Source organism: Heterocephalus glaber, unplaced genomic scaffold, assembly GCF_053883595.1.
Source record: "Heterocephalus glaber isolate CG9 unplaced genomic scaffold, H.glaber_assembly_v1.0 deba00001572, whole genome shotgun sequence".
In the NCBI taxonomy this organism is placed as follows: domain Eukaryota; kingdom Metazoa; phylum Chordata; class Mammalia; order Rodentia; family Bathyergidae; genus Heterocephalus; species Heterocephalus glaber.
In genome coordinates this window covers 24,480,665-24,490,553 of record NW_028258357.1, presented here as the reverse complement: position 1 = coordinate 24,490,553, position 9,889 = coordinate 24,480,665, and the positions used below count along the sequence as shown (strand labels likewise).

The window sequence follows — 9,889 nt, the reverse complement described above, 5'->3', positions numbered from 1 at the left end:
TACAAAGCAAACATCAATGAATTCCTACAAGAAAAAACTGTAAAGGCCAGATTCTTCAACCATAATACAATCAATGTAGAAATCATGTTCACAGGCTTTTCATTATTATTTTTCATGGACATTGTCAGACAGGTTTGTATTTTCACTAAATGATAAAAAGTTAAATTTCCAATTTTTAAAATTTTAGTTCTGATTTTCCTGAAATTTGAAATACCAAACCTGCCTTACTTCTATCTGTGTCAAATAAATGAGAATTTGTTCTATTATTATTAAAAAATATTAGAATACTCCCCAAATCTGGGGAAAGATAAATATCCAGGTACAGAAAGTTCAAAAGTCTCCAGTAAGATTGAACTCAAAGAAGACTACACCAAGACATATTATCAAACTGTCAAAACTCAAATACAGAAACAAAATCATGAAACCAGAAGACAAGATCTTTGCATACATAGGAGCCTCTATTCAGCTATCAGTGGATTTGTCTGCAGAATTGTTGTCAGACAGGAGAGAAGGGGAGGATGCAGGCAAAGGGCTGAAAAGAAGAGAGAGAAGAGAAGGGAAGGGAAGGGAAGGGAAGAGAAGAGAAGAGAAGAGAAGAGAAGAGGAGAGAAGAGACCTTGTCAACCAAGGAAATCTATCCTTTATAAACAAAGGAGAGAGAAATACTTTCCATAAGCAAACAAAATCTGAGTTCACTGTTACATCTGCCTTAGAGTAATTTGTGAGACAGTTCTTCAACCTGAGATGAAGGATGCTAATTCATAACATTAAAACCTATGAGTACAAACTCTCTGGTAAAAGCACATAAAATCTGAATAATCTGATACTGTCATAACCGTGTGTAAATCACATATTTCCATTATAAAGGTGAAAAAACAAAACTCAGAAATAAGTATAGTGACATTAATTTGTTAAGAGATACACAAAACAAAAATGTAAGCTGTGACACATGCAATGTTGGGAGTGTGGAGAGGTTGCACAGCCAGAAGAGACTGCTATAAGATGTTTTAAAATTCAAGCCGCATGGTAGTCATTATGCAAAAACCTGTAGTAAATAAGTTGACAAGTGATAGAAAGAGAAGAATCCAAAAATACAACTGCAGAAAATCCTCAAATCAGAAAGGAAGACAGAGAGGGAGGAAATAAAGGACTTACAAAACAACCAGGAACCAAGAAGCAAAAAAGGAAAATTCTTATCTATCAATAATTACTTGAATGTAAAGGATTAAACTGTCTAATCCAAAACAGAGTGGCTAAATAGATTTAAAAAAACAAATGTATACTGCTTACAAGAGACTCATGTCAGCTTTAAAGACATACATAGACTGAAAGGGAAAGGATAGATTTATTTTCATAGAAAAGATTTTCTGTACAAAGAAAACCCAAAAGACAGCAAAGATAGCTACATTTATATCAGACAAAATGAGTGAGTCAAAAATTGTAAAAAAGAGACAATAAATGCCATTATTTAATGATAAGGGGCTTTTCTTATCAGAACGTAATCACTGTAAATGTATTTGTAACTAACAGTAGAGAACCTAAATATATAAAGCAAATAGTAATAGATCTGAAGGGCTGGATAAGCAGCAGTGCAGCAACAATAGGGGAAGTCATGTCCCACACCAGCAGTGGGTGGTGGTCCAGACAGGAAACCAACAAGGAAACGCTGGACTTTAAGTGCACCTTAGGCCAAGTGAACCTAACAGATACACGTAAAACAAACCAAAACATGTTGTTTCAAGCATTTGTGGAACATTCTGCAGGACAGATCACATCTTAGGGCACAATGTAACCTGTAACAAATTTAAGAAATAATGTGAAATAATATGAAATAATATGAAGTATCTTCTGACTACAGCGATATAAAACTGGAAATCAATAGTAGGAAGAAAATCAAAAATATCACAAATATGGAAATTAAACAACATGCACCTGAACAACTGATGGGCCAAAGAATAAATCAAAAGGGGAATTTTAAATTATCAGAGACAAAAGAAAATGGGAATGCAGCACATCAAATAAGGAAAATAATAAAGATCAGGACAGAAATAAATGAAATATAAACCAGGAAAAAAGAGAAAAGATTAACAAAAGTAAAGAGTTGGTTTCTTAAAATGATAATCAAACTTGACAAACCCTAATTTAGACTAATTTAAAAAGAGAAAGGGAAGATCCAAGCATAAGCAATGAAAGAGAAAACATTTCAATTGATCCTATAGAAAGACAAAGGTTAAGACTATGATGAATAATTATATGCCAATAAATTGGATTACCCAGGAGAAATAGATAAAATAGATAAATTTCCAGAACTAACAACTTACTAATACTGATTTGTATAGAACTAGAAAATATGAACACATTGATAATGAGTAGGGAGGTTTAATAAGCAATTAAAAAAGAAGAAAAAATCTTTCCAACAAGAAAAATCCAAGACCTGGTGGCTTTACGGTTGACTTCTACACACATATAAAGAACCAATAGTAACCCTTCTCAAAACTCTCCCTCAAAAATCAAACAGGAGAAAATATTTCCAAACTCAGTTTAAGAGGCCAGAACTACCCTGATACCAAAGGCAGACAAGAACACTACAAGAAAACTACAGAGAAAATATTCCTGATGAGCACTGTTGCCAAATAAAACACTAGTCTGCAAACCAGATCCAACACACAACATACCAAGAGGGTCGTTCTCCATGACCAAGTGGGACAGGAACCGGCCACAGAGATGGCGGGTCAATAGATGTGATGCAACACAGTGGACAGAAGCAAAGGTGAAAACACACGAGTATCCCAACTGATGCAGAAAAAGTGGGTGACAAAATCCAACACCCACCCAAGATAGAAGAATCAGGAAGGTACCTGAGCAGAACCAGGACCACCTGTCACAAGCCCACTCCTGACATCGGACTCAGCACTAAGATGCTGACAGCTTCTACTGTTTGTACACGCGGACCACTTCTGCTCACCGTGCTATTGAAAGTCCTAGCCACAGCAGCCAGGTAAGAAAATAAACCAAAGTCACCTGAATCAGATAAGAAGAGTCAAATTGTCCCCATTTGTAGGCGACATGTTCTTCTATAGAGAAAACTATAAAGCCTTCACCTAAAAACCCCTAGAAAGGGTAAATTACTTCAGGAAGGTTGCGGAGTACAAAATCAACACATAAAAATCTGTAGTTTTTCTCTATATTAACAGTGAGCCATCAGAAAAAGAAATCAAGAAAACAATCCCATTCATAACAACAACAAAAACTTAAAAATACACTAAACAGGGGCCGGGGATTTTGCTCAGTGATTCTGCCACCTGCCCCGCAAGCTCAAGGACTTGAGTTAGATCCCCAGTACCAAAAAAAAAAAAAAAAGCACTAAACAGGAGTGAAAGACTTGTACACTAAAACCCACGAAATACTGACAAAAGAAATCAAAGAAGATACCAATAAATAAAAATATACCCTATGCTCATGAATTGGAAGAATCAATATTGTTAAAATGTCCATGCTCCTGAAAGCAATCTATAGATTCAGTGCAATTCTTATTGAAAGTCCAATGATATTTTTCACAGAAATATAAAAAATAATATAAAATTCATTTGGAGTCACAAAAGACCCTACTAGACAGATCAATCTTAAGGAAGAACAAAACTCCGGAGGCATCACATTATCTGATCTCAAAACTTGCCAGGAAGATACAGTAAGCCAAGTAGCATGGCCGTGGCATGAACACAGGAACGGACCAGATACAGTGGAAAGCCAGAGACATCCACACACTGATGGTCAGTTTGTTCTGGACACAGATACCACAGTGAGAAAAAACTTCTCTATAAATGGTGTTGGGAAAACCAGAAATGCACGTGCAAAAGAAGGAAACTGGTAGGCCCACGTCACATCATACCTAAAAACTCAACTCAAAATGGAGTAAAGACTTACACATGAACCTGGAAAGCTACTGCAAGGAAACAGGGAGGGCTCCATGACACTGGTCTAAGAACATTTTTTTTTTGGTACCAGGGATCAAACGCAGGACCTTGCGCTTGTGAGGCAGGCGCTGCACCACTGAGCTAAAACCCCAGCCCTCAGAACATTTTTAAACATAACCTCAAAAGTATAAGCAAAAAAGGCAATGGGATTGCATCAAACTAAATGCTTCCACATGGCAAAGGAAAAAAATCATCAGTGTAAGGAGCCAAACTATGGAATGAGAGAAAATATTAGCAAACCATCTATCTGCAAGGGCTTGGCAGATGTCAGACAATTATGTTGCCAAGGAATGAAAACCACTTCCTCTCCAAGTGGCTTAAGTCATGATTAGCTTGAAAAGAAAAATCCCATCTTTATGTGGCAAATCACGGAGCTGTTTACAAACTACCTGGAAATGGCAGGTCAAAAAGGAATGGACAAGCAGACGTTCGCCGTTTTTGAACTCCCTCAGAGCGGGGCTTCGCATCCTGACTGTACCGCTTCCAGCTGAGAGCTAGGAGTCAGCTGACCTCCTGAGACTCAGTTTGCTGATGTCAGCCCCACACAGCCAGTGTGAATGCTGCTGTTCCCCCCGACACTTCTCTGGAGCCTTGGCCCCTTGCGTGTGAGCTGCCTTGTTAGCTCTCCGGTTTCTTCGGATTTTATTTTAATTTTTCACAGTATTTTTTTCTCGTTCTTGGAGGAGGCTCATCCAAACAAGCTCATCCATCTTTACCAAATATGGGAGTTGCAGCTGCACCTTTATCGCTGTAAGGAGCCTTTCCTTGCCTAGTGATTCCCTAACAGCCCCAACCACCATCTTGCTACCATTTTATTTAACTCTGTTTTCCTGTCCATTCAAAGCTCCGCCTTGCTACGGAGCAGCCTAGACTTCCAGTGTGATGGGGTGGGGTCGGAAGCCGCTTTGTTTCACCTCCGCCTCCCTAACCTCCTCTGCCTGGTGTTAGGTGGTCAGGAGAAACGAGGGAGACCAGCGCAGTATCACCCGAAGGCTGCGCCATGGTGCGTGGACAGGACTTTTTCTGTAGAAAACAAGTGGCCACCCAACCTTGGCCCTGGCAGTGGTGTGCTCAGGTTCCGGGTGTCACAGGCCCCCGGATGCTGGCTTCTTGCAGAGGAAGAGCCTGGGGCCTCCCACCCTGAACGCCTGTGAGGTGCCATGGTCCGGACAGGGGACCCATCTGCTCCCCGCACCCTAAGTTCACCACAGGAACTCCTGGTGAGAGTCTGCGTGTGCACCTCAGCTGTCTAGAGTAGGAACTTTCCCAAGCAGCTGCCTTCTGCGGTCTCTGAGACCCACAGGAAGCGTGTGCTGTGTCCCCACCCAGTCCTGGAGAGGGGGCTACAGGATCCTCCAGGTGGCCAGGCCCGTCCGGTCAGCTCCACCCTCTCTGGAGACAGTGACCCTGCGGGCCCTCTGGGGAGGGGGCAGCACGAGCAGCAGTCAGCTTCTCACGCAGCTTTCCTCCCGAGGGGCCGCTCAGCTCCCGGCTCCCACCCTCTTGGGTACTGAGCGGCTGTGGACACTGGCGGGTGGCACTCAGGGACAGGGTCCACACAGCGCCTCGTCAGTCCTGAGGTGGATGCGGGGCAGCTGACCGTGGTCCTGTGAACTGGAATATGTGATTCTGGGCACCTCCTTTCCTCTGTTCTGAACCCGCCTCAGCCAGGAGTTTAGAGCCACAGGGAAACTGCCTGATGCCTCAGAGCGGCACCAGCAGCACCCGGAGAGCAGCAGTAACTGCTTCTGCCACGAGTGACATGCTGGAGACACAGCAGTGCGCAGTGAGCCGCCTGCAAGCGCTCTGCGAGCAGAGCCCTCCACCACCTGACCTAGGCTGTCATAAACTTTAGAGCAAGCATTATCAGTACCCATCTGTAGTACCCACCGGTCACTTTCCTCAGGGGACATCTTAATTCCTGGAATGTCCCCTTCCTCCCCCTCCCTCTGTCTCTCGGTCCCTTTCTCATTTGCAAAAGATCTATCTCCTTGTTTCCTACTATCGTCATTTATTTTTCTCTAAGTTATTTATATGTTGGGTTTCTCATATAAAAGAAGCCATGTGATATTTAAGCTTGTGTTGACTTATTTCAGTGAATGTTACAGTCTCAAAGTGCATCCGTTTTCCTACAGATGATTCAAGTTTATCCCTCTGCATGGCAGAGTAGTGCTTCATTGTGTACAAAAGCTGCATTTTCTTTACCCATTCATCACTGAAGGACATGTAGACAGCTTCCAAGGTTTAGGGTTATGAGTTATGCTGCCATAAGCATGGGTGTGCATGTCGTGTGTAATCTTCTTTTGGTACCGGGGATCGAACTCAGGTCCTTGTGCTTTCCAGGGAGGCAGCGGAACCACTGAGCTAAATCCCGGCCCTGCCTTGTGTAATCTTTACAACCATCCTGCAAGGAAGACACAGTTGTTACCCCCAAGTTACAGGTGCGAGGATGGCAGGCCCGTAAAGTTAAGAAATCGCCCCAAGGTCGCTCAGCTAGAGGAAGCAACTGAGTTTCAGTCGTGGCATCCCAAGATCTTCCACTCGACGCAGTAAATTTCCAGTCAGAAACAGTAACAACCTCCCTCGCCCACGAGGTCGCGCGGTAAGTTGACAGGCAGCAGGCCAGAAGCCCAGGCGCAAGGAACAAATGCCTCAGCTCTTCTGAGGAGGGCTCCTCCCGCCACCTCTGGGTCTGCGGGGACAGAAACACACAGCGAAGGCTGAGAAGTATTTTCCCAACACTTTCAACTTCGCGAGGATCACAGAGTGCCCCGGGCTGGGTCCCACAGCTATGGGACTACATTCTTCTCCCTTCGCCTTCGCAGAAAGTTTGGAGAGGGAAAGCTGCTCTCCTTGGAAGCTTCCTCACTGCCTACTACCGCACTCATTTGCATTTCAAAAAGGCAAGCAACCAAATATCCTGCTGATCTCCAGAGCTGAGAGTGGAGAAAATCCTGACCCTACAGCCCTGTAACCCAGGAGGAGCCTGGAGCAGTGCCCGAGGCACTGCCCACTGTGCAGGCTGAGTAAACCCGAGCCCAGGCAGAGGGAAGGGGCAGTGAACAGGGCACTATCAGGAGGCGTCCGCGCTTTCCTTCGCAGGTGCAGGCCACCGCTGTTCATGAAACAATTACTTTCTGTTCACATAGCTTAGTCGCTTCTCAGGAACCTGCTGCTCTCTTCCTTCCTAAGTCAGCCTCCTGCCTGAGGGCACCCTGTGGGAGCCCATGAGAGGCTGATCAGTGGGGCTCAGAACAGAGCGGTCACATTTCCCTGCAGACAAAGGATTCCAATACTCTGTGCTTCTGAAAGTATCCATAAAATCTCAAACTAGGGTGCACATTTTCTTCAACCCAGAGTTCCACTTTCTCTTGTAGACAAGGCAATACAGGAAAGGATCCTCACTGTAGCCTTTGTCATAGCAAAAAGCTGTGACAAACCACTTAAGGCAGTGGTTAAATCCGACACGGTGCATCTGAAGTACACAGTGGGATATCGTGGAGTCACTTGAGAGAGCAGCATGTACTAATATAGATCACACTTAGATGTGGTGTTGGAGGGGAAACAGCACACAGGATGGCATGCAAGAGTGCCAGTCTGGTGAGTTCAGGCAGTGCAGCCATCCCAGAGCCATGCCTATGGTTAGCCAGGCACCTTTAGGGGCAAACTCCCACACCAGTGCAGCTTCTGTCTTTTCTTTTGCTTCAGCTGAAACTTAACGCTTGTTCCTGTCTACTAGCCTTTGGACACTGACCTGAGCATGCCCAGAAGTGTCTGCTCAGCCATCTTAACCTTTCCAACACATGTTCCATGACCGAGAGAGGAGCATGCCCAGAAACGCACCCACCATTTTTCCTTCTTGAACTATGACCTTAAACTAAGCATGCTCAGAATTGTGCACCTGAAACTGAGCATACTCAGAAGTACACCTTAAACTGAGCATGCTCAGAAACATATACCTTAAACTGAGCATGCTTGGGGATAGCCCACCCCTAGAGTACTTTCTTATAAGAAAATGTATAGATTCCGCAAATAAAATCCCCACGCCTCAGTTCCTTAAGGAGAGCATTATTTGTGCAGAGAATTTTTCACTGCACCATCCTGAATCTTTATCTATTCTTTCATCTTCTGGATATGATCACTGGATTTGCATTCATTAGAGGGGACCTTGTTGCCTTCAGATACACTATCACACTCCAGGAGAAGCCATTAAAATTTTGAAAAAATTGTAATTCTTTCCTTTCCTCTCCCCCCAAAAGTAAAGTAAAAGGTAATGAGAGAGAGAGAGAGAGAGAGAGAGAGAGAGAGCCCTCCAGGTGTCAAACTGAGTTGGGTTTTCTGCTGATGACAATAGTCTGAGGAGGCTCAGAGCCAGATGACAGCTGAGACTACAATTTTCTTGGCCCTGCCAGGGCTTAAGATGGAACTGAGAACCACACTTCTTGAAGAGCTGAGGCCTTGAAGAAAGAGGAACTAAAATTTTCACTAGCTTAAATAAGGAGCTAATAGAGAATCCTACTTCTCATATAGTGCTAGATGGAAAGAAGCTAAAATCCCAAACTTGAGCTACATATAAATAATAAAGCCAGAATATATGCTTTCCCCATGATACAAGAATAGAGAACTAATCTGTAGTTGTCTCTGTATTGATAAATATTTTTGGAGAACACAGAAGAAACTAATACCAAACCACTTTTGGAGGAAATTTCTCTAACTCACATGGAACTAGCCAGGAAAAAATAAATTCCCAAAGATGTTAAGCTTACAGAAAAATAACTATGACTATAAAGCTAATGCCTCACTATAGGGGTGACTGAACAGACATAACATTGAGATTTAAGCACCCACAAGAACTTGAGATCAGAGAACAAACCACACAAAACCCTAAAATAATAATGTTTAGAATGACTGAGAGATGAGATAAAAGGATAGCAACCATATGAAAAAGCAGAACTCTATGGGTGGGGCCAAGAACATATTTTCAAAAAGAATGAAATATGGTTTTGGATATTAAAAATATAGTCTCTAAATTAAAATTTAAAGCAGACTTCAGTTTAAATATAGTTTATCTCTATAGCCTTCTTGAACCTTACCATAGTGATAATAAAAGAATTAAAATTGTACAAGCTGAGAAAGTAAAGTGACCATGAGAAAAGCTAATATCAGATGAGAAATGAGAGCACAATTTTGCTAAATGGAACCAACTGTACAAAATAAAAAGGCTGATACACATGTTCCTGCAGAGGAGAAAATGAAACAGAAACAAAATCAAAATAAACAAAAACCACTAATATGCATTTGCAAAACCCCAGGAGAACTTTAAAATATTGAGGTCCTGATGCCTAGGAAGGGGAGGTGGTAGAAACAAAAACTATTTATTAAAACTCCAAAGAGCTGTCGGACCTCCCTAAATTCTTAACTTCACACAGCCAAGTGTCCCTCTGTCCCCCAGTTTAAGCAGAAGACTTTACTACCTGTGAAATGGAACTGGAGAAATTCTGTCCTTCTCCACATGAGACACAGCAAAAAGCAGAATAATATGAAAGATAAAAGGTAGAGAGAGGGAGGGAGGGAGGCAGGGGAGGAGAGAGAGAGAGAGAGAGAGAGAATGAGAGCACCAAGACATCTCCAACTCAACCCTCAGTCTTCAGCAAAGCCCACCACTCAACAAAGTCCCCCATGAGACAGGATCAGTCCATGTGAATGTCACACAGCCCAGGGCCGATTCAGCCATGAATGATCCACGTCAAATGGACCCTCAAGGTCTCCACTCCAGAACATCCACAGCTAAGAATTACCTGGGTGAACTGAAAGGCTGTTACAGTGTGAGGGAACGTAAAGGGAAATCAACAGGAAAAGTGAAGTCAGATCACAGAAACATAAGAATAATGCAAAGTAAACAGGAGAGATGTGGC

The 9,889-nt window shown here is 42.9% G+C and overlaps 1 long non-coding RNA gene across 2 annotated transcripts in view; it reads right to left on the bottom strand.

The window, feature by feature from the left end:
- Positions 1-9,889, bottom strand: part of LOC110349152 (uncharacterized) — a 222,741-nt gene that overhangs the window by 91,953 nt on the left and 120,899 nt on the right. The window lies entirely within an intron of this gene.